This window comes from Neopsephotus bourkii, unplaced genomic scaffold (assembly GCF_033783945.1).
Source record: "Neopsephotus bourkii isolate Nb327-2 ecotype Australia unplaced genomic scaffold, CSIRO-AGI_Nbou_v1 NB_1433, whole genome shotgun sequence".
Classification (NCBI taxonomy): domain Eukaryota; kingdom Metazoa; phylum Chordata; class Aves; order Psittaciformes; family Psittacidae; genus Neopsephotus; species Neopsephotus bourkii.
The window spans coordinates 679,136-706,688 of NW_026901910.1; the positions used below are offsets into that span (position 1 = coordinate 679,136).

Consider the following 27,553-nt stretch of genomic DNA (forward strand, 5'->3'; position numbering starts at 1 on the left):
CAAAGCTATGCCACTTTTGCCCCATGCAGGGAGAGCCGATGGAAAGCAGGATGCTTCCAGATGAACCCTTCACTCCCAATGCACACAGACAAGCTGCTGTTGAGGGTTTTAATTTCCTCTGCCACAGAGCAGCCGCGTGCCTTTTATACAGAGCTCCTTTAAAGACTTTGGGAAGCAATTCCAGCCATTTCTATGGGCGCAGGGAGATAATGGAACGCTTTCAGAGCGCGCTCTGTGGCAGGGAAAGTTCAATTCTTGCAGCCGCATTCACCACGCTCTCTGCTCCAGCATCCCTCCCACTGCTTATTTCCTAGCAGCTGAATGACTCCAAGTGTCTTCCTGTGGCTTCTCTCTCATGAAGCACCTTGGGTTGAGGAGCAGAAACAAACTCAGAGTCACCCGAAGCCCTGGCCATGAGGCAGACAAACAGGGGGAGCAGAGAGAGCTCTGCCCCAGTGCCCACCAGCAGAAAGCCTCCACCAAGCACCATTGCAGAACAAGCAGCTCCAGGCTCTGCTCTTCCTTCCTTCCCTCTCCCCTCTCACATTGCTCCTCCAGAGCCAGAGCAGAGGCGGATGTGGGGAGGAAGGGGTCTGGCTCCTGCGGCACAGTCAGCCCCCATCCTGTACCTGGGCACCGATTCAAGTCTCCTTGCTATTGGAAGTGGCATTGCTTATGCAGAGCTGCACGCCTACTTCACAGGCTTTGGACTGGCCTCTGAAGTGGCAGAGACACTTGGGCATGAAACAAGCCTACACAGAAAATAAATTGTATTGCATTTAAATATTTCTTAAGTCATTTTAATGTATTTAAGTCTTAATTCATCTTCTCAAAGTTCCTTTTCACTGCACTAATGTGACGTGTTTGACAGAAAGATGAATTACATTATTAAAGAGTCTCTCTGGCAAATTTCTGTAATAAAATCTCCCTTTCCCCCCCGCTTCTCTCCTCCTGCAGACACACAGACCTTTCCCTTCCTTCATCTTCACAAATTATTCCTGGGTTTCTGCAAGGGGCTCCAGGACAGCTCCTGGATCCTTCCCTTCCAGATAATGTAACCTCATGTGCCCACGTCGGGATGCCATGGGAGAGGATCCGACTGAGCAATGCTGTGTGCCCTGGGTGCACACATGGAACCCTCCTCATCCTCACCAGCAGCAGCCTCAGCCAGTGGTGTCAATGCACCAGGGGCCGCCCAGGCTGAGCCTTGCCTTCCTCCATGCCAGCCCCATGCAGACACCCTCTGGATTTATGCCCTGCTTCCCCATTCCACCTTGATTTATCCCCTCCGGCATGCCGGAGAAGTCGCACACATTAATCATCCTGACTTCTAAATTGTCTCCCCTAAATCATTCCCCAGGCTGGAGCCATTTCCCAAGAGCACTGGCCAGGCCCCCTCTGCCTGACAGGGCATCCTGCCAGGGATGAGGGGGCTTCACACAATGGCCCTAATGTGATCCCGGAGGTCTGGCCATGGTCAGGATCCACCATGAGCTGCGCTGGGATGTGTGGATTGGGAATGCTGGGGGCTGATCAACATAAAGTTAGCCTAAAACCAGAGGAAGTAGAGTCAAATGTGTGAAGAGAAATCCAGGTTTGGTTGTGTCATTGATGTGGAATACTGAGGATATGGCTCAGAACAGAGCCCTTCGACTTGGCCAAGCAAAAGGCACCACAGACCCTGAATAACCACTGGATGAAGTGATGCAGCAGCTTTGGCACTAGGGATGCTCTCCTGCCTCCCTCCTGCCCCAGCGCCTCGTGTTCCAGGCACGTGAGGAACTGCAGTGGCCAGGCTTTTGCCTTTGCAAGCACTGCTCTTTGCCCTGAGCAGGAGGGATTTGACTAACTTCATCTTCCAACCCTGGCACACAGAAGAAAGGAGAATAAAAACCTGTCACGACCTCGCCTGTCTGACCTCAAGCAGCAGGGGCAGGCTGCAGGCTCAAACACACCCGGGATGCTCACCCAGGACATGAAGCAGCAGCCAAGGAGCTGATGGGGATGTGGGAGAGGGGCTGCGGATGAGGACTGACAAGCAGCTTGGCAAGAGCAAAGTTTGGGGTTCGTTCTCTGGACGGTCTTGGCACTGGAGTCCCACCATGCAGGGGGAAGGCAGGAGGCTGACCCCCTCTGCAGAAGCATCTTGCAACAAAGAAGAGATCTGCTCTCTGGCTGTTTAGACTCTCCAAAGCTTCAGTGATCTGCCCAGATTAGTCCTCAACAAGCTGAATTTCTGCTCCAGGTACTGCAGCTGCTCCTCGCTGAATAAAACATGCTGCTCCCACTGCTGTGCCCCGCAGACCAGCTCCAGCAATTCTCTTATTTCTCTTGCTATTCAGGCACACATTTTTTTGGCAAACGCCTGCAAAGAGGCTCTCTGCTTGCTGCTCCTCTCGGGTTATTTCATGCAGGGAACGATGCTGCTGTTGTCAGGAGCCTCCACCCTCACTTGCCCTGGAGATGTGAGGTGCTGGGTGCAGCATCCGCACCAGGAATAACACCATGAGCCCCTCTGAGCAATGGGCAGATCCTCCTCTGCTCACCTGAGCAAGCAGAAGGGGTTGTCCAGGGGACACCTATGGAGTAGCAGAGGGATGGGACCGCTGCTCATCCCAGGCTGTCCCACTCAAATCACTGCCTGGAGATTCCAGAGTTTGGGGTGAGGCAGCAGCAAAGCCGAGGCCAGGCTCGAGGCTGTTCATCTCCATGGCTCTTGTTACCAGGTCAATGTTATCTACTCAGTAGGGATTTTCTGACTGTTGTATTTGGTGCAAGCTGTCTGATCAGAGCCTCCCTGCTTGCCATCCTCATGTACTTACAGGCACTGTGACCGGAATGGGTGGTTTCTGCTCTGTGCTGAAGTTCTTAATAGAAACATAACAACCAAGCAAGGACAATGGCAATGCAGCTGTAATTCAACATCACTCCTGCATGGGGTGGGTATCCCCGGCAACCCCTGCCCGTGTGTCACCGTATTCATCCCCAGCTGTGTTTGCACTTGCACGTGCTCCCAGGCAAACACAATCCCTGCCCTCCCAACTTGCCAGGGAGCTCCGAACCCCTCCACAGCGCTACAGCAAGAGAGAAGCTTTCTATCAACACGTAGAGATCTAAGCCTGGCATCTGCTCCCATAATGATATAGCAGATCGTTACAACTTGTGACATCCCACTATAAACAGAAAGCTGTAACACCCTGTAATTTAGAGAGCTGGATCAGGTACTCCTGTGCTTCACATAATCCAAAAGATAGTGGGTTTCAGGCTGAGTCTTCCCTTTCTTTTTGCTTGCTTTCCTTGCCTTCCCTTCTGGTTGACATGGTTACGGGATCCTGAGGATGGGGTAATAGGACATGACACACATGTTCGGGTAGACTCAGAAACCCACCAGTGCCTCCTGGAAAACTGCAAGCGGCACAGTGCTGACAGACAATGCAGCTGCTTTGTCTCCCTGACGTCTCACCCTCTCGTTCGTATTTGCAGGGAGATGCGCTTCCATTCCCAAAGCTTCCCACCTGCCACAGCCCTTTCCCTGCCCAAGCCCTTAATCCTCTGCCTGCGCCACCGGAGTCACTTCTGCTGCAAGCCACAGCCAGGGCAAGGGAGATCCAGTGGGAAGGAGCCAGCGGTGGGAGCGAGTGCTTACAGAACCCAGCTAGATGGAGGCAAGTCTGCTCCTAAATGGAGCGTTTCTCACGGCCCTCCCAAGCACTGTCTGCTGCAGTGTAAGATCCTTCTCTCCCGGGGGGCCTCATAGAGGCTGTAAATACTCGGAATAGCTTTCAAGGCCAGCTTTATGATGGTTCAGCTCTCCAGAAAACACATGCTAATGTGCAGCGCCGTCACCATCCGGGAGAGCTCGCTGCAGATGCTTTTGTGGCTACGAAGAAGAGAGTTCTGATTGCTGGTATCTTGCTAAAAGTTAAATACATCCAGGCTCTGGAACGTGCTGGGAGCATTTGGAAGAGAAATCACTTGTTAGTGGCTCTCATCCACCATATCCCTGCTCCAGGATTGGTTTAAAGACTACGGATTAACTTTCCCAAGAGCTCTAGAGCCAGCTGGGAGTCATTGGGAATGGGATGCTGTGCTGCACTGCACTGCATCCCTCCAGCAGCAGAGAGCCAGCATGCCACACACTGCTATGGCTTGTGCCCCATGTGTGCTGAGCAACAGCATCAATGCTTCCAACCTCCAGAGCTGGGATCTGTTTTCATCAGCTTTCTCTTTCATATCCATGGAGCTCAGGCTTTATCCGTCCGAGCCTTGCAGAAAGCTTGTGTGTGCAGAAAGAGGAGCAGGTTCTGCAGCTCGTGCCTCCTTGCTCTTCTCCTGGAGAGTTTTGTACCCTGTCATCAGCACTGACACGCAACAAAATGGAAACAAGGCTATTTAAAGGTTCCCGTAGAGTAGGGTGCTTAAAAAAACCATGCTCAAGTGTAAATGTCAATGGGACTATGACTGTAATGCAGGCTCATACTAAGCCATTTTACTTAATTGAGGCTGAAGGCACTGAAAGGGAAAAAAGGAATCAATCAGGGAGACACGGAAATGGAAGCAGCGGAGCCCCAGCACATTTACTGTGCCTGCTCCAGCACAAGGTTGTTTAAGGCGGCTTGATGCATCGGAGGAGGCATCCATGGGCCGTTTTTAAATCAGGGCTCGTGAGTGAAGGAGCCGAGAATGCTGGATCCAATGGGAGAGCCAGGCTGGAGCCACTGCAGAGGCAAGGCAGCCATGGCTGCTGGGGTAATCCTGGAGGGATCCAGAGTAGGAGCCCAAAGCTTGAACTGTCTTCCCTTCTGAGATGGGTTTGCAGCTCCCCTTGCTGGAAGGAAGCGGGGGGACAAGGGAGAGCCAGTCCAAGAGTCCCGGAAGGACCTTTAAGGTGCTATGGAAAGAGAAGCTTTCCCTGACCTCAAAGGCTTCCCAGAAGTGATTTTCCCAATCCAGAAGCTTACAGGGTTTGGGATGCTTGCAGCAGTCTTGAGCGTGGGACGTTGTTTATGGCTATCTCAGTACAATGGCTTCTGCAGTAACAAAACTCTCTCATCCCAGAAGAAAAGAAGGGTGCTGAGCTTGCACAGAAACCCAGTTCCTCCAGGAATCACTGATGGGGGCCCCCTCTCTGGTCCCATCCTGCTCTGGGGGAAGCAGGGCTCCAGATTAGCTCTGAAATTCCTCTCTGCTGTTCTTCTGAAGCGTCCTTCGCTTTCAAACTGTGTTTATCGTGCATGATTGATATTTGACATTACGCTGTACCGGGAACACGCACAACATCGCTCCGCTGGGATGCAACACTCTTCCAGCAAGCACATCCATCAGAGCTGCGAGTGCCACCCCGGCGAGGGGCGACACAGGGGCCATCCCAGGGGAGGGACTGGGGCTGGGTTCCATCAGGGATCTTGCTGTGGGCTGGGGACAAGCAGGGAGTTAAAGGTTCCCTTCCCAGCACTCCAGACAGGGCATGGCTGAAGGATGCTGTCTGTGCCCTTGAAGGATGGCTGAGAAATCCTTGATGGGAGCGAGAGGAGAGGAGGGCTCAAGGGGAAGGAGGGACAGCAGCACGGTCCTTGGTGGGTGGAGATAACAGGGGAAGTATCGAGCCCCGTTTCCCTTTGCTGTCACTTGAGAGGCAACTGCAGGAGGACTGTGTTATCCTGCGCACGCATCGGAAGAGCTGGGATGTGATTCATTAAACAGTTCTTATGGTCCCGAGGTGCAAGAAGTAAAATGAACTCAGCTGAATAAACCCAGGGCCTGATGCCCACCAATAAACGAGACCTCCCGGGCTCCAGCAGAGGAAAAGGCTCCCAGGATGTGCAGCTTCCCAGCACCACCCCAAAGGAAGGGGCTGGCTGCAGCATCCCACCATGCCTGAATCCAGCCCCATGAGGATGTGGGAATGAACAGCTCAGCATTGATTTTTTGTTTAAGTTCCCATTTACTACCATGCTGTGGATGGAGATTAACTTTCCTGGCTTGGTATTTATTATTGCTTCATGTGCTTTCAAATGGAAACTGAAGGGGCTTAGATAAAGAGCTGATGCCCAACTGTGCTGTACCATGAGGGATGCTCTGCCCCTATTCCTGCATGTCTGGATCAGTGGGGATGAGCCGGCACCTCCTGCTCCCAAAGCAAGTCATTACCATGTGTTTCTGTGATGTCCTGTGGTGAAGCACTACATCCAAGCGATTGGAGGTGCACCAGACAAGCCTTCTACCGGCTCTGCTGTAACAAGTACAATGCACTGGACAGAGCAGAATTGCTCTTGACACTGGGATTATATCTCTGCCAACAGCATCAATATTCTATTAAAGATGTGTGATAATATAACACTAATTACCAATTGAGGGGCCATTAAAGACAACCTACAAACAGCACTTCGATCTCGCCTTCCAGATTAAAACCACCACAATGATTTCCTGCTCCTTGTACTTTACTCCCATGTTTTCTGCCCCCCATGCATAATGCAGCAATGCAAATTGCCAGCTAACACCTAGAAGACTGCTGCCTTCACCTGCTGTCCAAGGGTAACGGCTTCCTACGCCTGGACCCAAGCAGGAAGGAGGTAAGTCTTGCTGACAAGCTGAGAACAGCAGAGGGAAAAAGTCCTCTCCTATTCCCATTCAGGCGTGTGCTGAAGAGCAACACCACAAACGGCTGTGACTTAGCAAGAGAGGAAAACCCAGAAGGTGTGGGATGAATTGGGACCAGCCCAGCCCTGCAAAGCCTTGCGGTGACTCTGACTTCAGCCAGCAAACAAGCACACTTGTCTTTCCATGCTCCTACTCCATTCCAATGGTCCTACTGGCAGCAGCTGCACAGGAAACAGTTCAGAAGCTGACTGCAGTTGTGCTGGGCTGAAAGCCATGTGGATGGGCACGTGTCCAGCAAAATCCCCTCATCCCACAGGGAAAACCCCATCCTGCATCAAAGCTCAGTCCCAAAGCTGCAGAACATTTTGCAGGGTCTGAAAGACCAAACCAGACCCCTGAGGTACCCCCACAGCACCAGCACATGGCACCACAGAGCCCCTCTTGGAATGGTGAGAATAACAGGAACATCATGGCTAAAGATATGGGTATGCACAGAAACAAAGGGACTGGAAAGTGTGCCTCCTCCTCCTCCCAGCCAGTATTAACAGCACGAGTTAGCTCAGAGCATCCTTCCACAGAGCACAGCTTAAATAACCATCTAACCCGGGACCAGGACACTGACATGGGAGGTGATGCTGCCATCACCTACTGTGGGGCAGACTCAGCAGAGGGAACTCCCTGACCATTTGTTTCCTGTGTGCAGCAGCACCCACCAGCCATGCATTATTTTAATGAGACACAATAATATTCTGCCAGTTGTACAAGCTATAGATTGAAGCCACAAAGAGAAATCACCCGAACCTCCATATGATCAATCTTGTCAAAACACGTTCATTTAATCCCTTACAAATGAAATGAAGACACATTCAAAACGTCATGCTTGGGGTCTGGGAGCCAGGTCCCTATAGATCAGTCAGCCCAGGTAAACCTTGTTATTGAGGAGCTATTTGACAGCAGACGTGCCAAAACCACTCATAAACTGTGCACACCTCATCTCAGATGGAAAAACCATGCGCCTGCTTTTTGTTCCCTGTACCTTTCCATGACTGGATGCAAGGGGCTGCACAGGGATGCACACAACTCATAGCATCGGCGACAATGCGGACACCCTCACACACAGCAAGGTATCTGCCCTCCAGCAACAGACACATCAGGAAGCAAACAATGTGGGACCATTTCTGCAACACCCACAGACAGGGCTGACCCTGCAGCAGGGTCAGGAGCATCAATTTGCCTTGCAGCACTGGGCGAAGCATGAGTTTCATTCAACATCCTTCACCAGAGGTAACTTGTAGAGCATCCCCACACATCCCACCCAGTTGCCCAAAGGAACTTATAGTTCATCCACAACATGTACTCCCAGCTGCACTCCCAGAACTTCCCCCATGGGACCAAGGTGATGGGATGGCTGTTTTGGTATGAACACCCAGGTGCCCATTTAGCAGAAGAGATGTGTGACAGGTATGACAATGGACAGGGATCAGTTGGGTTCTTTATTGGTTCTGAAGGTGCTTAGGTTTAAAACAATTTGTTAGGCTCCCTGTGATTTACTGCCATGCTGGAAAATGGGGCTGAGTATTGATTCTTTGCCTTTTCTATTGCAAATGGGTGTAATGTTTTATAGTATGTCAGAATAATAGCAGCGGGCACTTTATCAATGTCAAATGTTAAAAATGATCAGCTATTGTGATGTAGGAGATTAAATATGAAAGCTTGATGGGTATATAAAAGCAGAATGGCAATAATAAAGGGATTTTTATGTTCAACTCGTTGCTCTCCCAAATCTACCTGGGGAGCTATTAGAACCAACTGCACTGATCAGTGACATATCACTATGGGTTAAAGGACAGGGAAGTGCTGGGTTTAAGTCCCATGGAAGGGGTATATCCTTCTAGCATTACAGGGCCAACCTGGATCCCTGCCAGCTTTTAGCCTCAAAGAGTGAGGATCTTTCCATGAGGATAACTTCTAAACTAACTAATCCTCAAGTACTTAAAATGTGAAGCATGAGCATCTGTCAAACAGCTCTATTTACCAAGCGAACCCAATGAATCCAGCTGCTTTCAGCTGCCTACCAAGTGAGCTGTGGGAGCACCAGTCACAGAGAGGCAGAAGAAACTGTTCCAGGAGCAGAGGTTCCCACAACACAAGAGGAAGACACAAACCCTGAGAAGAGCCCCACCTTTGTGCCCAACACAACACTCACCTCCTGGACATGCTCATGATCCTTCCTCTCTGCTCCTCTCCCTTCTCCAGCACACAAAGTCCCAGTGCCCCCCGCATCAGCCCTTTTATAGTCCTGGAAGGCCCTAATTCCTCACAGCCTCTGCAAATCTCCACTCACAGCCAACAGCTGTGCTTCTGCACCAGGCAGGGCTGCCTTAACTCCTTCCCCACCACCCCGGTTCCTGTGGTCCTCAGTCCCAGTCACTTGGCTGCTGAGGGTCACAGTTGTCTGGTCAGGTGAAAAGGACAGGTCCTACCCGGTGGAACCCCCACACTGGAGCAGTTTGCTCCAGAGCCAGGCAATGGGCATGGGCAGCATTTGAAGCCAGAGCAAGATGAGAGGGCAAAGAGGATGCTGCTGCAGTGCCCATCCCGGCCCGCCTCCCTGCCCAGCAGCACGTTCAAACACTGATCTCTGGTGCAGTGACAGGTTTGTGGGATGGAAGCAAAGCTCCAGCCCCCCTAGCCCAGCAGGAGCCCCACGAAGGTGCCTTGCTGACAGCGCCACGTTCACTGCAGACAGGAGAGGCTCCCTGAGCGCATCCTCCCGGCTCCCCGCTGGGAATCGGCTGCTGTGGCTGCTTTTGATCCCTCCCCTGGGAGCCAGCGTGCTCCTGCTGCCCGTGCTGGGAAAACCAGCCAGGAAGAGGGAGAGCTCTGAGAACTCCATCAGCGGACACGGCTTCCAGGAGTAACCATTAATCGTCTCACCCGTACCTTAATACAAAGGAAGAGTGAAAAGCAGAAAAGGCCAATAACTCGTGAAGCCCGGATGCCAATTAATGGGTTTGAGTTGTCATAAGCAAGAGAAGGAAAAGAAAGCAGAGGCAGGACAAGTGTTCTGCTAATTACCTAAACACTTTATTAACCAGCACTAATTAAAGCAATTCTTGGAGGCTGACAAATGGCTGGAATTACTCAATTTAGAAGTTAGTTTTGACTCCGGTAATTTATACAGCGCCGGGAAGTTACAGGGGGGAAATATCTTTCAACTAATGTTTTTTTATTAAAGCTGACAGCAATAATTAGTTATTTGCTACTAACGGGGCAGCCCCCGGAGGGAAATTCACCGAGATGGATGGCTTGGGCTCCTGCCAGCAGTAATCGCTCTGAGCTTGGTCAGACGCTGGCAGGCTGACCCGAACAGAGCCTTCGGTCCCTGCCTCCGGGCGCCCTGGCCCTGGTGCCAGGAGGAGCTTCAACAATAGGAGTGATGCTCTGGAGCCGGAGCTGCTGAATCCCAAGCTTGGCAGGGGCAGCAGCGACTCCTGTTCTCAGCACACAGAGCTGGAAGTCAGGAACTGCAGCCGCGGAGTAGCTGGGAGCCACTCGCTGCAAGTAATTCCACATTAAAACCCCACTCATTTTTGTCCAGAGAATAGCTGACCATCTTTGCCAAGGGCCAGTGTGAAAAGTGTTGGGCCTGAACGTAAAGCTACGCCCACAAAGAGGGTTTAATGCTGAGCAGTTACCGCAGGCTTTGACACTGTTGTCTGTCATCAGTCGCCAGCCTCTGGAGTCAACCGGCTACAGCTCTTCCTAAAAGTAGATTTCTAGTTTACACACACAGAGAAAAAACCCTGAACACAGGAAACTAATGAGCTCTGTGGATTCAGAAATCAGAATGCAAAGAAAGAGGATCCAGATTTTCTTTTCATCTCCCTTTTTTGAGCATGACATATAATTTTGGATGTTTGGGTTGTCAATACCTTTTGTTTCTCATCCTTCCTATAAACTGCAAATGATCCAATTATAGAGTGAAAGGAACAGAAAAGGGGGAAGGTAGGAGAAACGGAATAATCTGGGAAGAAAAGAAAGTAACTGAGATGAAAAGCTGATGAAAGAACAAATACAAAACAGCACAGATGAAGTAGAGGGTATTTGGATTTAGAGGGAGAGGGGAGGGCAAGCCGTGGGTGAAGAACATCAGCATGGACCCACACGGCCTCAGCCCATCGCATCCCTGCCCTTTCCTCTCTTTGCCTTCTTCACTCCTGCTCGTCCAGGCACATTCCAGCAGCAGCTCCGGGGACCCGCAGTGCTCTGGATAAATGGAGCCACGAGCCCCTGTGCATTTGCTATCATCAGGTCCCAGCGTGCAGCACTTGGCTCGGCTCCTGCGTTGTGGTAGTTACAGGTTGCTGCGCTCCCAGCCCTCGGGGTCTCCATTTCTCTTCCCTCCTGGAAGCTGCTGGTGGAGCACTGCCAGCCTCCGTGGCATCGAAGCGCGGGCAGCAATGCATTGCCTTGGGTAGCAATAAGCACAGGGCTGCTTTTGAGTTATGTCGGTGTTCAGCAGCTCAGCATCCACCCGTTTCAACCCATCCTGACCATCCACATCATGCTGGGAGCCTGAAAAATGCCATAATTCATAATGCCATAATGCAGTGGAATAACAAGAGCACGATCCAGCATCATCCAGCAAATCCTCTGCATGACCCATAGGGCTTCCTTCAGCTGGGATGGGAGCTCTGCACCTCAGCTCCCCACAAGGGCCCCCCAGAGCCCTGGGAGCACCAGAAAGGCAACTTCGGACAGGAAAATCCACTGTATTTTAAAGCTTTTAAAGGAATATTGAGCAGAATGGAAAGGGCTTTTGATGTCTCCTTTTTCCCAAACTAACAAAAAAAAAAAAAAAAAAAAAAAAAAGCTTTTAAAATAAATAGCTGACAGTGTCTCTTATTTGAGTAATTCTTTGCCAGCAATAAACGTGTCACTCGCAAGTGCTTTATTTAGAAATGAAAAACTGTTTTTCTTTGTCGAGCGCTCCACATTACACCAAGTTAAAGGCTGGAAGCACAACCCTCCTCCTGCTGCATCCCCCTCCCTGCCCGAGACATTCATATATTCTGCTATAATCTGATCTAGGTTATAAAAATATGAAAAAGGAGAAAAAAAGAGAGAGACATCTGGCTCTCCCCCAGAGCTGACATTTCCCTTTATGCCTGGTTTAACTTTTTTATGAGTGCCTGGGTTCGCTTCGGTGGAGAATTTCTCCCTTCAAATGAGTTTCCTGGTTTATGGGAGAAGCCTTCCTTTGGACAAACCTGGTGATTTTTCAAGTTAAAACGTGTACGTTTTAAGTACTGGCGAAGTTTAAGGATCCGGCTGATGGAGACATAAATCTGAGTTTATTCACGCTGGAGCCCCTGTGTCTGATCCTTTACAACAAAATAAAAGGGAGCGGTAAGGAAGAGCCTGGCATCGTTTTCACTCGTTTTACAGGAAGAGGAAAAAAAGCCCAAACTGTCAATTTGGGGAGTAATTTATTAGTGGCTGCTCACACTTCCAAGCCTTTATGTGCTGATGCTGAGGAAAGGCGGTACTTGTGCTTCATTGAGCATGTACTCATTGAGAGACAATGAAGCGGGGGCTGGTGTGGTTTCCTCACTGTTTGGGGCCACCTTGAAATCAGAAGCAATGGATGGGGCTGCTGGGGGGGGGCTGGAGCCGGAGCTCTGCCGATGGTACCGCTGCTTCCCTTCCTCCAGCCCCCTGCGCACGCTGAGCTCTCATAATGCGCTCCCACGGAATGGATAACGGCAGGACAAGTCCTATTGTTCGGTGACAGGGGAAAATAAAACAGGCACAAAAGGCAGGGGCTTAAAAGACCAACACCGTATCTCAAATAGAGCAGGGAAAAAAACAAACCCCAACGGGTCCCATGCCCCCTGCTCTCTCAAAGTGGCCTGGAATCCCAAGTGAAGAGCCAAGTCGCTATGGAGCTCTCACAGACACAATTCCAGGTTCCATCCAAGCACCTAATTAAATGTTCAGAGTGGTAACTGCTCGGGATCCAGCACAAATAGCTGCAGAAGCCAGAGGGGAAGCAGGCAGAGGATGGAGCAGGGAGAAACCTAAAGCAAATAACTGAATTAAACAAATAAACAGGGAGAGAAAAGAAACTAAAAGCCCCGGCAACCCTGGCAGCCCGAGCATCATTAGCAGCGGGACAGGAGGGAAGTGTCTCATCATCCTTCATCCTGACGAGCACTTAGAGAGTCGCGACCCCTTTCAGCATCGCCATACAGACCATCAGCCCTGCACATCGGTCACTGCCGCTCGTCCGCCGCATCCCACCTTACTGCGGGGAAGGGGAAGGTGAGGGAAGGCTGCCAAAGGTGGGCAGGGAAGAGCAGGCAGCAAAGGCAGGAGGCAACGGGGCCTCATCCCGCTGTTGATGCTGCAGCCCCCGGGGCACCCCCGGCTCCGCTCGCCCGTGAGGATGCAGAGGGAGCAGCGCAGCTATTTCTGCTCATGCCTACGTGGCACGGCGGGGGCTGAGCTGTCAGCAAGCGTGGACTTCAGCTGGGTGTACCGGGGAAAACTCCCGTGTCAGCTCCGGAGAAGGAGCCCGGGAGCAGTTTGTGGCGAGGCCGAGAGATGGAGGCAGCAGAGCAGCTGAGTTCCGTGGTGCGCAGCGCTCGCAGCCTGCCGCGGTTCCGCTGCTTCCCGCAGCACCGCTTGCTGCCTTTCTGCCTGAGCTCCCTTTGTGCTTCAGCATAACCCGAACGCGGGTGAGAGCGGCTGAATTGGCAGCCCCCGAGCGCTGCCCCAGCTGCTGCTGGTGGTGTTTGCCGAGCGCTGACAACAGGCGGATCACTGCCCGGGTAATGGGAGCAAGCCTGCCTCGGTGAGTTAGTTCATCGCGGGAGGGAGGAGGACACAGCAACGCTGGGCTTGTTCCAGCCCTGGGAAACCACAGCAGCTGAAAGCCTGTGCTCTAATTAACGCGGCTGCTTGATGACTCAGCAGCATCAGGATGCTCTCCAGCCGTGGCTGCACCACCATGTAAAGCCAACAGTAAAGCCTAAGCAAGGTGCTTGCTGTGGGAATAACTCATTCCTTCCCCACAGGCCCTCCGGCTCAGCCTGTTGCAGTTCACATCGGACACAGCTCCCTTCATGCTAAAACCAACATCGTGTGCACTTAGCATCGGCTCAACCCAGCTCTCACGCAGGGTCCAGCATGAAACAGAACAAGCAGTGTCAGTGTTCCCTCTCAATGAGGCAATCCAGGAACGCCTCTGGCTTTCCTCTGCAAACACTGCCTGTTTCCAGGAACCCGTGTTCTGCTGGACTGTTTGCTCCTCGTCAACACAGAGGAAATGTGTCCGGGTGCTTCAACACCTCGAGAGCAAACAGTGTGGAGTTATTAAAGCAAAAAAAGCAAACATCTTCCACTGCAATGTGGGGTTAAAGCGAGGGAAGGAAGGGACAGGCCTGTGTCCTGCAGGAAGGTGTGGAGCTCAGGAGCACCCTGACAGAGCTGAGCACGCAGCTACACCATGCTCACCGGGTTCATGTCCCTGCCCAGGGTGTCACAACCCGTGGGCACTGCCACCACAGTGCTGGAGCTGCCACTACAGGTCAGGCCCTTAATCTGTATTCCTTTCTTTCCCTGATTTTACTTAGCAGAAATTGAATCTCCGTTCCAGTTTCTTCCAATTCCATAAAGGGATATCAGTTACACTGCAAGTCCAATTTATTCCTTTCCATGTATTCATTAAATCCCAGTTAGTTCCCTCACTATTTAATGGAATTGATGGTGTAATTAAGCTACAGGCAGACATTAACAACCAGAACCATCAGGGAGACTTAGGATCCTTTACTGCTCTGTTCCCAGTGTTATACAGCCTCTAATTTCAGAACAATTACTGGAACCAGTTGGTTCAAAGCACACACTTGGCACATACAGAACACCCAGTGCCTTTTCCCGAGGGCCCTGAATCCAACTTCAGCCTCACTGCACATCCCACACACACAGTGCATCCCAAGGATGCTCTGTTCAACAATCACATCTGCTTGGGATCCCCCACTCCTTATACCCTGGTAGAGGGAAGTGTAAACCAGAGACAGCAGCCGGAGCACCCACACCTCACCATCCCTGGTGACAGAGACATCCAGCCCTGAGCAGAGACTGGAGCAGGGAAGAGCTAGCAGCACCCATGCTTCACATGCAGCTCCTTCCTGCTCCCAGAGCTGCAGCATGTTGCCTGACACCGAGCTCCCCAGAGGCTTTGCAGACCAGAGGTGAAGCTGTAATAATAACTGCTATTGCGTTCAGAGATTGCTTCCCAGTGCCTTATCTGCCCAGAGATATGAGCAGGATCTGATCATGCTGCAATTACCAGGCCTAGATTTGCACTAATTGGCTCTCTGGAGTAACCTTACCTCCGATTTGTATATAATGGGTACTCAGCAGGCTGTGATTTATAGCCCCACAGGTTAGGGGGATGCTGTAAACCCTCTCAGGGCTCCTTTCCCCACCCCTGCCAGAGGGAGGGCCAGCAGTTAGGTGGGTCCTAGGGGCACATCCTCATCACCCAGCCTGTTTGTTAATGACCTGGAGTTTGGGGATGTTTGGTCTGCATAATGGGATAATAGACGGAGCTGATGGCTTTGAAGAGGGGGTTGAATCCACCGCTCTGGTTCCCACCTCTGCCATCCTTCCCCATTGCCCAGCTCTGCCAAGAGCACTGCTTGGGAGCTGCCAAGGGGCTGGCTGTGCCATGGCAGTGCAAAGAGGCACCCATCTGCAAGAGACCCAAACCAAAACACATTATTTGAACATGAGAAATGACTCTATTGCTCCTACTACAGGAAACGAAGCAGCTTTAGCTGAGGAAATACACCTGGGGGAAAAATCAGTCTGGGCTGACTGTTAGGGATGACACAGGTAGAGAGGGAATGTTTCTTTTGAAGGCTGCTCCCCGTGTGCCCTGTCCTGCCTACATCCTCCTTCATGGCTTAGAGGGATTGGGGGGAGTGCCAGGGGAATCCCATCTCCATTAAACCCATGGCATTTGTCACTCTCAGGAGTGGTGAGGAGGAGGGTAGTTAGTGCGAACGGGGAGGCAGTGGTTATGATGTAGAGCCTTGGCCATCAGTCAAGTGTTCTTCAGTGTGGGGGCTTGCCTGTCCCTGAAGGGTAACAGTTTGGTGGGGTCATGCAAAGGCCTCTCCATCCTTCTCCAAAACCTCAGCATTCATCAGAGCCATTACAGAAATAGACCAGTGAAGTAGTTCTCAGGCCATCAGTTGCAGTAGGCACTCCTCAGCAGCAGAAGTGGTTTGCAGGGTGCCTGAACCTGGATTTCCCAGACAAGCAGCACAGCAGTCAGGATAGCATCAGGGGTATGCCCCACGTTCAGCATTTGCAGGGGGTTTGATGCATCACTCTCCAACACAGCAGGGAATGATGATGTGTTCCACAAAGATCCAGCATTCTCACTTCAGTCATTCCTGTATTGCAAAGGACAGCAGAGCTTCCCTGGTTTGGCAGACACAGGCATCCTGCTCAGCTCGGATTTCCCAGCGAGGCCAAGACCAGGCTTCCCAGGGACGTGTCCCATTTTCTGCTCCAGCAGAGCTCAGAGCCAGTGCTGCTCCGGGAAGGGATGCTCTGTACAGGTCTGTGCCCACAGCACCTCGTCCATCAGCCTTGCTCCGGGCTCCTGCTTGTTTGTGTGGTACCTGTGGGTGGATGTGGGAGTCTTTGATCATCCGGGATTACTGCGGCATTAGGAGCTTTCAAACAGGAGCAGATGCTCTGGATACAAAAGTGGGTCATGTACGGTGCTGTGCTAGGATGCTTTGATGTGCAGGGGAAAGGGGGAGGCCGGGGCAGGGTATGGAGGAGCTGGAGTGTGCTTTGCACGGTGCCGACTCCAGTGAGCCCCTGTCTGCCTGCCCTGGCTGTGCTCCATTCAGTTACTGGGAGTTTGCCTTGTGCTTGCAGGGCTGCAGGGGACAAAAGGCTTCCTACAGCAATGGAGCAGTGCCTGTCTGAAGAGATGAGGTGGGAATCTCGCCCGACCGCATCCCCAGCACGTATTCCCTCAGATGTCTTCTGCTGCTAATGAAATAATGTAGGAGACATCATTCTCCGTCACTTCCAGTTACAGTCCCCCTGTGCAGGAGCCTGCCAGCGTTCCCCTTCCTCCAGAGCTAACAAACCTCTGCTAAGAAGAAAGGCCATTAATAATAATTACTCACAAAGAAGAAAACCCCTCTCTTCTCTCTCTCTCTTTTTAATGAGCCCTAAAAAGTAAGTTTCTTAATTGAAAAGCTTTCTATTTTGGAGACAGCACCAACACTTCAGAGCCGGGCAGGCAGCTCTGGTAAGCGAAGGCAAAAGAGGGGATGCATCAGGCAGCTCCTTACGGGAGTCTGAGAGATGGACCTCAAACTCAGGGGTCACCCAGACTCCATCACCAGAATCCAAGGAACTATCAATGAGGCACTAATTGGATTGAAAGGAGGCTGCAGGTGGAAACAAAGCAGGAAATCGGCTTTGGAACAAACATCATTAGAAACAGAAGTTTGGGAAGGAAGAGGATGTCCTGAGCCTGGGAAATGAGCAAAGTGTGACACCCCCCCCCCCCCTCCATTACCACCCATGACAAGGGGTCATCGGGCCAGGGCTCCTTCTCCAGGCTGCCTCCCTTTCCCAGTCCACAGCTACTAAACTGAAGGTTTATGAGCCCCCACTGCTGGAGCACCCTCCTCCCTGATCCAAACTGCTCATTGAGATGAGCTAGGGATGCAGAGCTCACTTCCCCACCGCACACCCCCCATGCAGGTTGTCCTCCCTTCCTGCAGCATTCCCGCCTGGCAGCAGCCCAGCCCCGGGCACAGAACGCTTCCACCGAGGCTTGATCGATCACCTCTCGCATTTGGCTACTCACTGGCTGGATTAATGAGATGTGGGATCCAGGATGTGGCTCTTCCTAATGGCATCGACGTGGCCTCTGTCCCCGTGGGAAAGCGAGACCCAGAGCAGCAGCACACACAGCATCACCCTGCTCCCTGGGCACCCGGAGCTGGGAACAGTCAGAAACACCCAGAACACTTGCAGAAAGCCCAGTGGTTTGAGCCAGAGCTGCCTCAGCACCCCAAGGATTCGACCTTCCTCTCCCACCCCTTTCCACATTTCCAGTTTAAACTACCTTGTGTCCCTGTTGGATGCAGAACACCTCCAAGTCCTGCAGAGATTCCTAACCTTGACCTTTTTATGAGTCTCAGGACGGCTTTCAGCAACAGGCTGGAGGATGCTCATCCATTTCTCCGGCTTGTATATTGCACCATTATGCCATAACACATATATAATCATCAGAAGCCCAAAGCAGCAAATACTGTCATCAGCTCAGCTTGGCTGATGCATCCTTAAAGCAGCTCTGCAAATCAGACCTGAACATCGTTAGGATAAAGGGTGTAGGGAAGGAAATGGCCACAACAGTGTGTTGCAAAGTTCGTGTGGGCTCTTCTTCCCAAATTGGTTCAGAGAAATTAACAGGAAGGAAGGAAGGATCAGACACAATAATCAACCTGCTTACCTGCTCATTAGTTTAATCTCATCTTTTTTCTTCCCCTCTCCCAGCCCTGTGGTTTCTCCGAATGCGGAGTAACAAGAGAACAGCAGAGTCCTAGATGAAAGGGAGGCTGGGTCTGGCAGCACAAAGATTAAAGCAGAGTTTTTAGGACTGGTCTTTGATTATTGTGTTTTTACCTTGGCTCTGTGGTGATTATTCCTGCTCCCAACATCCCTTCTGGGGGCATCCGAGGGAGCGCGCAGCCTCTTGAGCAAGCTCCAAGGACAAACAGTGAGCGTGTTGGATATAGGATTGGCTCCAGCAGCAAAGAGGGTCCCAGACAACAGCCCCCCCCCCCCCCCCATACACCGTCTAGGTTTATGAAGGTGGGACCCTGCTGGGGCTGGTGGGAAAGCCTGGTCCAAGCACCTCCATACCAGGAGGGCTCCTCCGGCTGCTCCTGAAGCAGGATGCGGGCACAGGGCTGATGATGAGGACTGCTCCCAGCTGTCCTCCATAGGCATAACCTCAGGCAGGAAGGTGTGAGAAGAACAGATCCGAGCTCTGCTCATCTGGAGAGAGCAGAAAGAGGCTGCTTTAGCAAAATTCCCACAAGGGATGCACACCATGGCCATGCGTGTATGAAGAAATCACATTTGGAACAGCTTTTTCTTGTTAAATCGGGCTTTTCAGTCCTGCCTGAAACCAGGCTGAGCACAAACATGAGGGCTCTGGTTGTGGCGGTGAAGAATGGGAGTGAGCTGTGAGGCAGAAGCAGCTGCAGCCCCAGCAGGGAATGGGGCAGGACGGGGAGGAGAGGCTCCTACCCCAGCCTGTGCTGGGCAAAACCAAGCACCAGCAACTAATTAGCTTCTGTTTAGCCAACACCCTTGGAGCGTTTCCAAAGCCAGCGCCAGAACAAACAACGCGACAAACCCGAGCGAATTTCATTCCTAAACCAACAGACTCGCAAAGAGAAACACCCCCAGGGCATCCAGGAGCAGCTCCTGCTCCGGGCCGGGCCGGGCCGGCGCCGCAGCATCCTGCATCCTCCTGCGGAGTGCTCGGCGGCAGTGGATCGATGGAGCAGAGAGCAGGAGGCTGCGCCGGGCTCGGAACTTGATTTATGATCTCGCAGACATCTGGAGATCCGCGCCCGGGCTCTGGTGTAAGAGCTCTCGGTGAGCAGGGCCCAATTAGGTGACCCCCCACGTCTGCGATCGATCAGGAGGGAGGGTTTGCTGCTCACACAGCGCCTCCAGCAGCAGCGTTGCCGCTGGGCTGGGGAGAGCACCGTGTAAAGCGGTCTTTGGGGGTACAGGGGGGCTGCGAGGTGGATGTGCTGCACACACCACCAGTGCCAAGCCAGCATCACCCATCCGGGGGCCAGTGCAACCCTCCTACCTGGGGCAGTGGGTACCAATCCCCCTCTAGCCTCATGGAGCTGCTTCCTCTGCCTCTTGCCATGTCCCCTCCTGCTGCAGGCCGGTGGTGTGAGCCCTTCCTTCCTTCCGTGAGAAGTCCTGCACCATGAGGCTGGGAGAAAAAGGTTCATTTCTGAAGCGAGTCTTCCTCCCCCTCACTCGTTACAGAAAGGAGGGGGAAGAGCCCGGAAAGACACAGTTATTACATTAATCAGCACAGAATTCTAACTACTGCCCTTTATGCTTTACATAATAATATAAAGCTTTATTCAAAGACAACAGCCTTCTACATCAAAGATCCCCCTCTCCCAGTCTGAACTTTGCAGCCCTTTTCCTTGCAATTAATGTAGGGAGATCTAAACAAAGTTAGGGAGCAGCTTGCAGACATCCTCTGAAGCAGGGCTAGCTCTGCTCAGGGAGTGGGATCCAGCACCACAGCTCTGCTCCCTGCTGCTGTTTGGCTGGGCAGGCACAAACAGAAAGAGAAATGGCCGGAGTTGGAGTGCTCTGTGCCCCACCACCTTGGGGGAGAAGAAAGTTCATTTTCATTCTATAAACCCGGTTTTGCATTGCACACTGCACAAATACACCAGGACAGCGCTGGTGCCCTCCGTGCAAACCCAGCCTGCACAAGCACTGGGAGCTTACTGCAGGCTAGTGCCCGAGGACATATGATGAAGGGCACCCACCCCGTGTTAAGTAATGCAGCTCCAAAGCTTTGCTATGGAATTGGTCATCTCCCTTTGGAGGGGCATGTGCACAGCTCGTGGTTGCTGTGGAGGGCTGAGAGTGTGAAGGCAGCAGCAGGCCCTGCATCCAGCACACAACAGACCAGGACATCTCCACCCGGGATGAAGGCTCCTGCTCCTTCCCCTTCAGCCTGCCCCAGGCTGAGCTCTGCCTCGGCTATTCCGGGATCTCTGCAACACGCTAATTGCTGTGCTCGGCCTCCCCCGGAGCGCAAGGGGAGCCCTCCCCTAATTAGCGCCGCAGTCTGTGGCTGAGGGAAGCCAAATGGTGACTGGAGCGCGGCTGCGCTCCCTGCAAACTCCAACATATGCTGTGGAAAAACGCCGCCCAAGTCAGGCTTCAGAAGCACGGGGTGTTTAAATAACCACGGATCCCCACTGCTGTTTATTACAGAACAGAAGAGTAATAAAAGGCAAAGCTGCGGCTGCGAATCCTGCTCCCTGCCAGGGCGGGCGGAGGAGGAGCGGGAGGATGGGAGAATTCCATAGGTGTGCTCCTATGCATCCCTGCAGCTGCTGCTGCCCTCATTTTGCAACAGAAAAGAGGCCAAGGGGTTGGAATTACCCGCCCATGCTCCCGCTGTAAGACGCAATGGGAAGTTCTCATCCTGTTTTGCATCCCTAGTGCAGGGCTGAGGTGGCCCTAATGGGACCCTATGGGGAGGCTGCACTGAGGACTTGCACACGTTCTGCAGCCCGCCTGCGTTTCCGCTGGTCACTTGCGGTAGTCCAAAGCATATAAAATATTTAGTGGCTCCTAATTAGAAGTAATTACCACTTAACCCGGAGCAGAGACGTGCCCAATGTATCTACTGCTGAGCAGCCTGCACCGCAGCTCATTAAAGGGAAGGGCTCAGGGAAACAGACAAGTGCTTGTTTTAGCGAGGACCCCCCCGGATACCCGAGTGCCAACACTAGCATCCGAGGTCCACAGGCTCCACTCAAAGGCATCCACGAGCAAAGCCTCACCTCACCTCTATTTCAGTGTGATTGCTCCCTCTGTGCCCCCGAGGTTCTGCTCCAGCACACGATGTCCTTCCCCGAGCTGCAAGTGGGAAAGCAAATGGTTAATGAGATGCCCAGTTCGTTTCTCTTCTATCAGAGCTATGAAGGAGAAAACAAATGAGGTTCTTTTCCATGGGTGCTGCTTTCCTGCTCAGAAAGCCTTAGGAGTGAAAAAAAATCCTGCAGTGCCTCCTCTGCTTTGGTCTGTGCATCTCTCTGAAGGTCTCCGCTAATAAAACCAACTTAACAGCCTTTCTGCCTGGCTCCCGAGGGAAAACCCTGACCTCTTACTCGATCCACAGCCTCCGATGCAGCCCGAATGAGCAAACACGCCTTGAAGGGTGACCCGCAGGTCAGCAGCCCCTGACTGTTTTGAGCCAAGTGAATTCTGCAGAGGGAGGATTCACTCACAAACCTGAGCAGGGAGGGAAACAATTCCCCTCTGTGCCGAGAACTGAGGAGATTAAAACCAATCAGGTCCATCTCAAACTGAACCAAAAGTTTGAGATCCAGAAAATGGCAGTAAATGAGGCAGCAAAGCAGAGTCAGCAAACACAGCCCGAGAGCACCAGCTGAAGCATTTCATCTCCACAAGTGAAGAAATGCTTTGTAGCTGCTTTTCGAGTCTTTCACTTCTTTGCAATAAATGAGCTTCCTTCCCTTTATCCACATTGTTTTCAGAATTGAAAAGTACAGGTTTTAGCTGGTGGTTTAACTCCTCAGACTTTCAGACATCATTTGGCTTGGTCCCTTCCTAACAGGTCAGGGCAGTTGGGATGGACCCACATTAGCTCAAAAGGAAAATGAAACTGAAGGATGCTGAAATGGCTTTTCCCCCAAGGCTGCTGCTCTGTCCTGCACAGATTTAACGGGGATCATTTGTCCCACCCATGCTGAGCTTTGGGCAACCTCCTCCACTGCTCCCTTTTCTATCCCATTCAAGAACAGCATAATCGGGTACCTGACTGAGCTTCAAGGACTTAAACACATTTGTGCAGAGCAGACTCATTCAGACTTGTCTCTGTGCACAGCAGCTCCATGTGCTCACTGCAGCCCCAATGAGCCCAGCTCCACAGGCCCCAGGAGCAGCTCCCACAGGGCCAGTGAATGCTCCTGCTGCCATCTGGCCGTGGAGCCTCACACCCAGGTCAGGCCATGCCCTGGAGCCCCCCGGCAGCCCCAGCACTCCCAGCTCAGCCCTATGGGACACCCCCTCACATCCACTCAGCGCAGGAGCAGCTGCTGCTGACGCACCAAGGTTTGCAAGCAATGCTGGACCCAACAAACATCTGCTCTTGCCCGCTGCCAGCCATCAATCACAGCTGACAGCCGTCCCCCCATGGACACCACCATGCTTTTCACCTTATTTCTTAGAAGGGCTTTTTCACCAGTTGGGAACTCATAAATATCACTCTGCGAGCCCAGGTAGGCCTAATGATAGATGGCTGCTTCACAGACATGCCAGAGGCTTTGACCTAATTGTCACCAAAATACTTCCTGATTAACTAATAGATAAAACCCAATTAAAACTTCTGCTCTTCCCACGGTCCCTGCTGAGTACTTTTTCTCCCCATCTCAAACTCTGCCTTAAACTAGATCCAGGCTAGCCAGACCTGCTCTGGATAGATGAGGATGCTCTGCCCACCATCCTCACACAGCCTTGTCGCTCTCTTTTCTTCCTCCGCTGAATAGGCCCGCTGCACAGAAAAGCCTCTTTAGCGCGTTTGCTTTGATGTGCAATAAGTTAATTACTGTAATAGGTTCATCCTTCTCTCCCAGTATTGAATCATGTAGAACATCTGTATAAATTGTCACGGAGTTCCTCATTTTGACTCAATTTATTCTTTAAGCAGCCCTAGCAAGTGTATTTCTGCAGAAAAGCTTTTCCTCAATCCCATTCACCAGGTGAATCCATTATTTTCTGCTCTCCTGATATCCATCTTGGTCCACCTCCCAGAAGGATGGAGCTTGCTGATGCCCTGGTCTTGCAGCTGCTCAGCAGAGCAGTGATGCTGGGAGCACAGAGCTCTGCATCCCACCCTGTTCCCAGCCTGGGGAACCCTTTTCCACCAGGAAAGGAAAGGAAACCCAGTGCCTGACCTCACATGGGCATCACAAACCCCTCTGCCCAGGGACAGCATAAGCAAGGCAAAAGGACAGCACAGAAAGCATCCTGCTGTGGTCCATGAGAGCTTCACCTTGGGCACTGCAGCACCTTCTCAAAGGGCCCACAGCAGCTGAGCTGCACAGTGAGATGGAGGGACGCCCACAGTCTATTCCACCTGGGCCTCCATCTCCCAGACCTCTGCTGGGCTTGGTTCTTAACTGAAGCATTAGTGTGAGGAGGGCTTGGGATGCCCCAGTGCTTGGTAAGGTGACACATGTGCACAGGGAAGCTCAGTACCGGGGATTCACCTCCATTTTTCTTGCTGTTTCTTCCCTCTATTTTTCTCTTCCCTGTTTTTCTTAAAATAACCTCCAGGTAATGCATTCAGCCCCGCCGGGCTGCTTTATATCACTCACAGCATTTGCCAGTTGACTCTTTCCTGCTGAGATCAAGTCTCTTATCAGGGATTAAGGCTGTAGTTCAGGAGCGCAGCTATGAAGTGTGCCATCAGAGCAGGCAGTGGGATGAGCCAGCACGGCTCACCGGTGCTGCGGGACCCAGAGCAGCCCAGCAGGAGCAGGGATGTCGCAGCATGAGATGGTGGCTCTGTAACACAGCCCCCTGTGAGCAGGGGGAACCAAGCTGAGCAGAGCTGAGTGCATCTCTGAGGATACAGGAGAAAAGATTTGTTGGGTGCACTGTGACCAAAAGGAAACACCCTGGGGATACAGGTCCAGCTTTCAGGCTGGAAGATGTTTACTCCATGTTTAACATAGGAAAAGTCTAGTGACTGCCCCTGACTGAGCCACATCTGCCTGCAGAGGTGGAGGAGCAGGGCTGAGCTCCAGCCTCAGGTAGGTGTTATTTCCAATGGAAATAATGGAAACAAGAAGGCTGAAAACAGCAGGATGAGTCAGTCTGTGCTGCAGAGAAGAGGAGGAAGAGCTTTCCTTGGGGGAATATTTGGTTCAGAAGGAGCAGACCTGCATCCAGTGCCCAGAGAACTCCCATTGCCACTGCCCCACAGCCATCAAGGCACACACCAACCTCCTGGGGTGCCCCCAGCACCACTCCAAGCAAGGAGCAGGAAGCCCCCAGCACACTGTGAAGGCAGGACACCAACCTATCACATATCCCCTGTTTCCTGCTCTAGATCCAGCTCCACAGGCAGGATCAGCTTGAGCTCATCGCGGCTGCAGTGACCTCTTAGAGCAGCTTGGATGGAAGCAGCAGTTAGTGCAGAGCGGGTCTGCAGCGTGCAGGGGGTAAGAGCCATCAGCACTGGCCCCGCTGACCTCCCCGTAGGGATGCAGTGGGCTCCAGCCTTGCCCTTGGGCTGCTCCCATCATGAGATGAGCACCAGCTCTACAGCAGAGCCCTTCACCACCAAGGAACTGGTTTAGCTCACCAGCAGCACACCGCTGCCCGAGCCCGGCACGGCAGAAGGGGCCATCAAGGCTGTTTGCTGCTTTACACAGGCTATCATGTGCTGTGCCACAGCGGGGGACTGCAAATGACTTTATAGTTATTGTTCCTCAAATTGGACACCCCCTTGGAGCTTAGATAATATGAGATGAAACAGCCTGCGGGAGGCTGCAGTCAAGTGGAACAGTGATGGAGGCTTTCCCCCCCTTTCCAAGAAGAAACACTCCACCTATTTACTTCTCCCCCGGCCCTCCTCCTCCTCCCTGTCAGGATGCTGAGCCCTGGCAGTGACAAGGGTGAGCTGGGGTGTAATCGCTGAGCAAACTGAGCTGCCTGAACCCTGTGCGGGTGAATGGATTCTGCACGCCAGGATTTGGACATACAGCTTTGACAGCGAGCCCCGAGGAGGAATGGGAAGGGACAGAGGATGCTGCGGTTCCTTACTCCTCTTCCTACCCACGCGGGGCTTGAAGGGAACATTATTACTGGCAAAGCAGAAATCTCACCTCCTGTCATTTGGCTCCGCAGAGCCAGTGTAACCACATTGAAGCAGAGATGCTGCTGGAGGGAGTGGGAGTAGAGAGGAGGCTTTGAGGTGAGGGAGCGCAGGAAGAACCAGAGATAATGAGGGACTGGGAGAAGGAGGATGTCAGGGCTCACAGCGCAGCTCGTTATGGAGGAAGGGGGAATCGGGGGCCTGGAAAAGAAAGGGAAGAGCATCCAAAGTGCAGCAGCCTCGGAGCGGGGAGGAGAAGCTGACCCTGGGGAGGAAGGACCTGGCTGAAAACGAGAGCCTGGGAAGCCGAGCCGGGAGCGCTCCGCCGCCGCGTTCTGTTTGCCTTTCCCCACAGCAGATCTGGTGATTTAAATTAGGTCTCGATTCTTGTTTAAATTATAGTTTACTGTTCTGCGCCCCGCTCAGAAGTGAATTACCTTAAGCAGCAGTATTAATAACACGGTTATAATTAAGCTTCATTACTGTAGGCAGTTTGCTGAAACAAATTGCTTCTTCATTATTATTATGGCACCTTTGGTAAAAAGACATTTCCCCAGAATGCGACCTTGATGCTTTATATAGCAGAAGCTGGGAGATGATAGAGATGTAAGGATGAATTAGCATCTTTTACCTTCTATATCAAGCTCATTAAAAGGAAAGCGACTCAAGTCAAAACCAAGCAGCCTTGATGGAAATTTTAACCTAAGCGAAATGGATAATGAATAGGTTTGAACTTTTCCTGACATCTTTATAGCGGCGCTTTATTTGTATTACACTTCTGCTAAAACATACATAAATAAAGCATGGCAGGGAGGAGGATGGACAGGAGATGGGGCACTGACCTGCCAGCACGGGCACCCCCGTGTCAGCAGCTTCACATCCAGCACGATGCAATTGCATCCCTTCAGCAAAAGAGCACTATGCTGATTAGTGAAACGTCCTAATCCTGCAGGAAGTGGTGCCATTCCTGGCCACAATGTGGGGTTTCATGAGCTCCCCTTGTCCATCCACATCCAACGTGAACCACAATGCATTTCAAAGAAGCATTCAGCCCCAAAACGTCCCCCCCAAACTCACAGGGCCTAAGGGTGCTCAGCATCCTGAAGTGATCCTAGCTTAGGGCATCTCCAGCAGGACGAGTTACTGAGCAGGCCTGGAGGGAAGCTGCACAGACTCACAGTCACTCACTGCAGCATCACTAAGTGCAGCCACTCTTGGAAGGAGGACCCTCGCTTGGCCTCTCCTTCTGTGCCATCCACGATACCTGGCAGCGGTTGCCAGCAGCAGATAATTAGTCCTCAATTATGATCATTAACATTTTCACCTACACCACCTGCAAATACTGTGGCAAATACTGTTTGGAAGAGCTGCCCCAGGACAGGGACCAGGAAAGCTTTAACCTATTGATTGCTGCAAACGACCCTGGCTCCATGGCATAGGGCTGCCAGGGATGAGGGATCTGGGAGAAGGGACAGCGGCTACATTGCTGCAGGAGCCTCGAGCAAGCATCCCCATGAGCAGCAGAAGTAGCACCAAAGGAATAAGTTGCAGTGATTCTGACACACACCAGGCTAAAAAGAGAGAAAACAGCACACATACCTTATAGGAGCCTCCTGCTTTCCAAACAGGCCTTGAGAGCACCACCAGACCCATCTCTGCTGGCAGAGGTGCCCCTCTGTGTGCTTTCTGCCTCCAGGACATGGGTGAGCCCTGCAGAAAGCACCCCTGCTACTCTCAGCTCACCCATCTCCTGTTAGGAGCAGGCTGCCCTGGGCCGCACCATCTTAAAGGCTCCCCGTAATGGGCAGCAGCTGCTGCTCCCCACCAGGTGCTCTCTCTGAGCTTCATCTCCAAACAAGCTGGGAGCCCATCCCTTGCCTTACACCCGGGGGTGTTCCTGTACCCCATGTACCACAGCTCCTGCATCCTGCATGCGGAGAGGCTGTAACTGCACTGACGCAAAGCACCCCCTCATCCCACAGACCTCTCCATCCCAGCTCCCTCACTACAGCATCACTGCCTTGGTCACAGCAGCAGCTCTGGGGACAGCGGCACTGGGAAACTAACCCAGCAAAGCGGAGAGTCCCGCTTTAACGACCCTTCAAGCCCTCATCATTCGCCTGCACGGCTGCACCAGCGCCCCGTGAATGACTGCAGAGCGCAATTAAACCTCATCCTCAAAGGTCACCGAGAAAAATATTTCTCCCC

At 52.2% G+C, this 27,553-nt stretch overlaps 2 long non-coding RNA genes across 2 annotated transcripts; both read right to left on the reverse strand.

Annotated features, from left to right (window-relative positions):
• Positions 1 to 18,159: 18,159 nt before the first annotated feature.
• On the reverse strand, positions 18,160 to 19,150 carry LOC133220250 (uncharacterized). Its single transcript, XR_009727674.1, has 2 exons — positions 18,337 to 19,150; positions 18,160 to 18,253 (listed from the first exon to the last, which is right to left on the reverse strand). It is a non-coding gene; the product is annotated as an uncharacterized LOC133220250 (long non-coding RNA).
• Positions 19,151 to 19,527: 377 nt separating this feature from the next.
• On the reverse strand, positions 19,528 to 27,128 carry LOC133220251 (uncharacterized). The gene is made up of 3 exons (XR_009727675.1): positions 26,945 to 27,128; positions 21,287 to 21,357; positions 19,528 to 19,675 (listed from the first exon to the last, which is right to left on the reverse strand). It is a non-coding gene; the product is annotated as an uncharacterized LOC133220251 (long non-coding RNA).
• Positions 27,129 to 27,553: the final 425 nt, after the last annotated feature.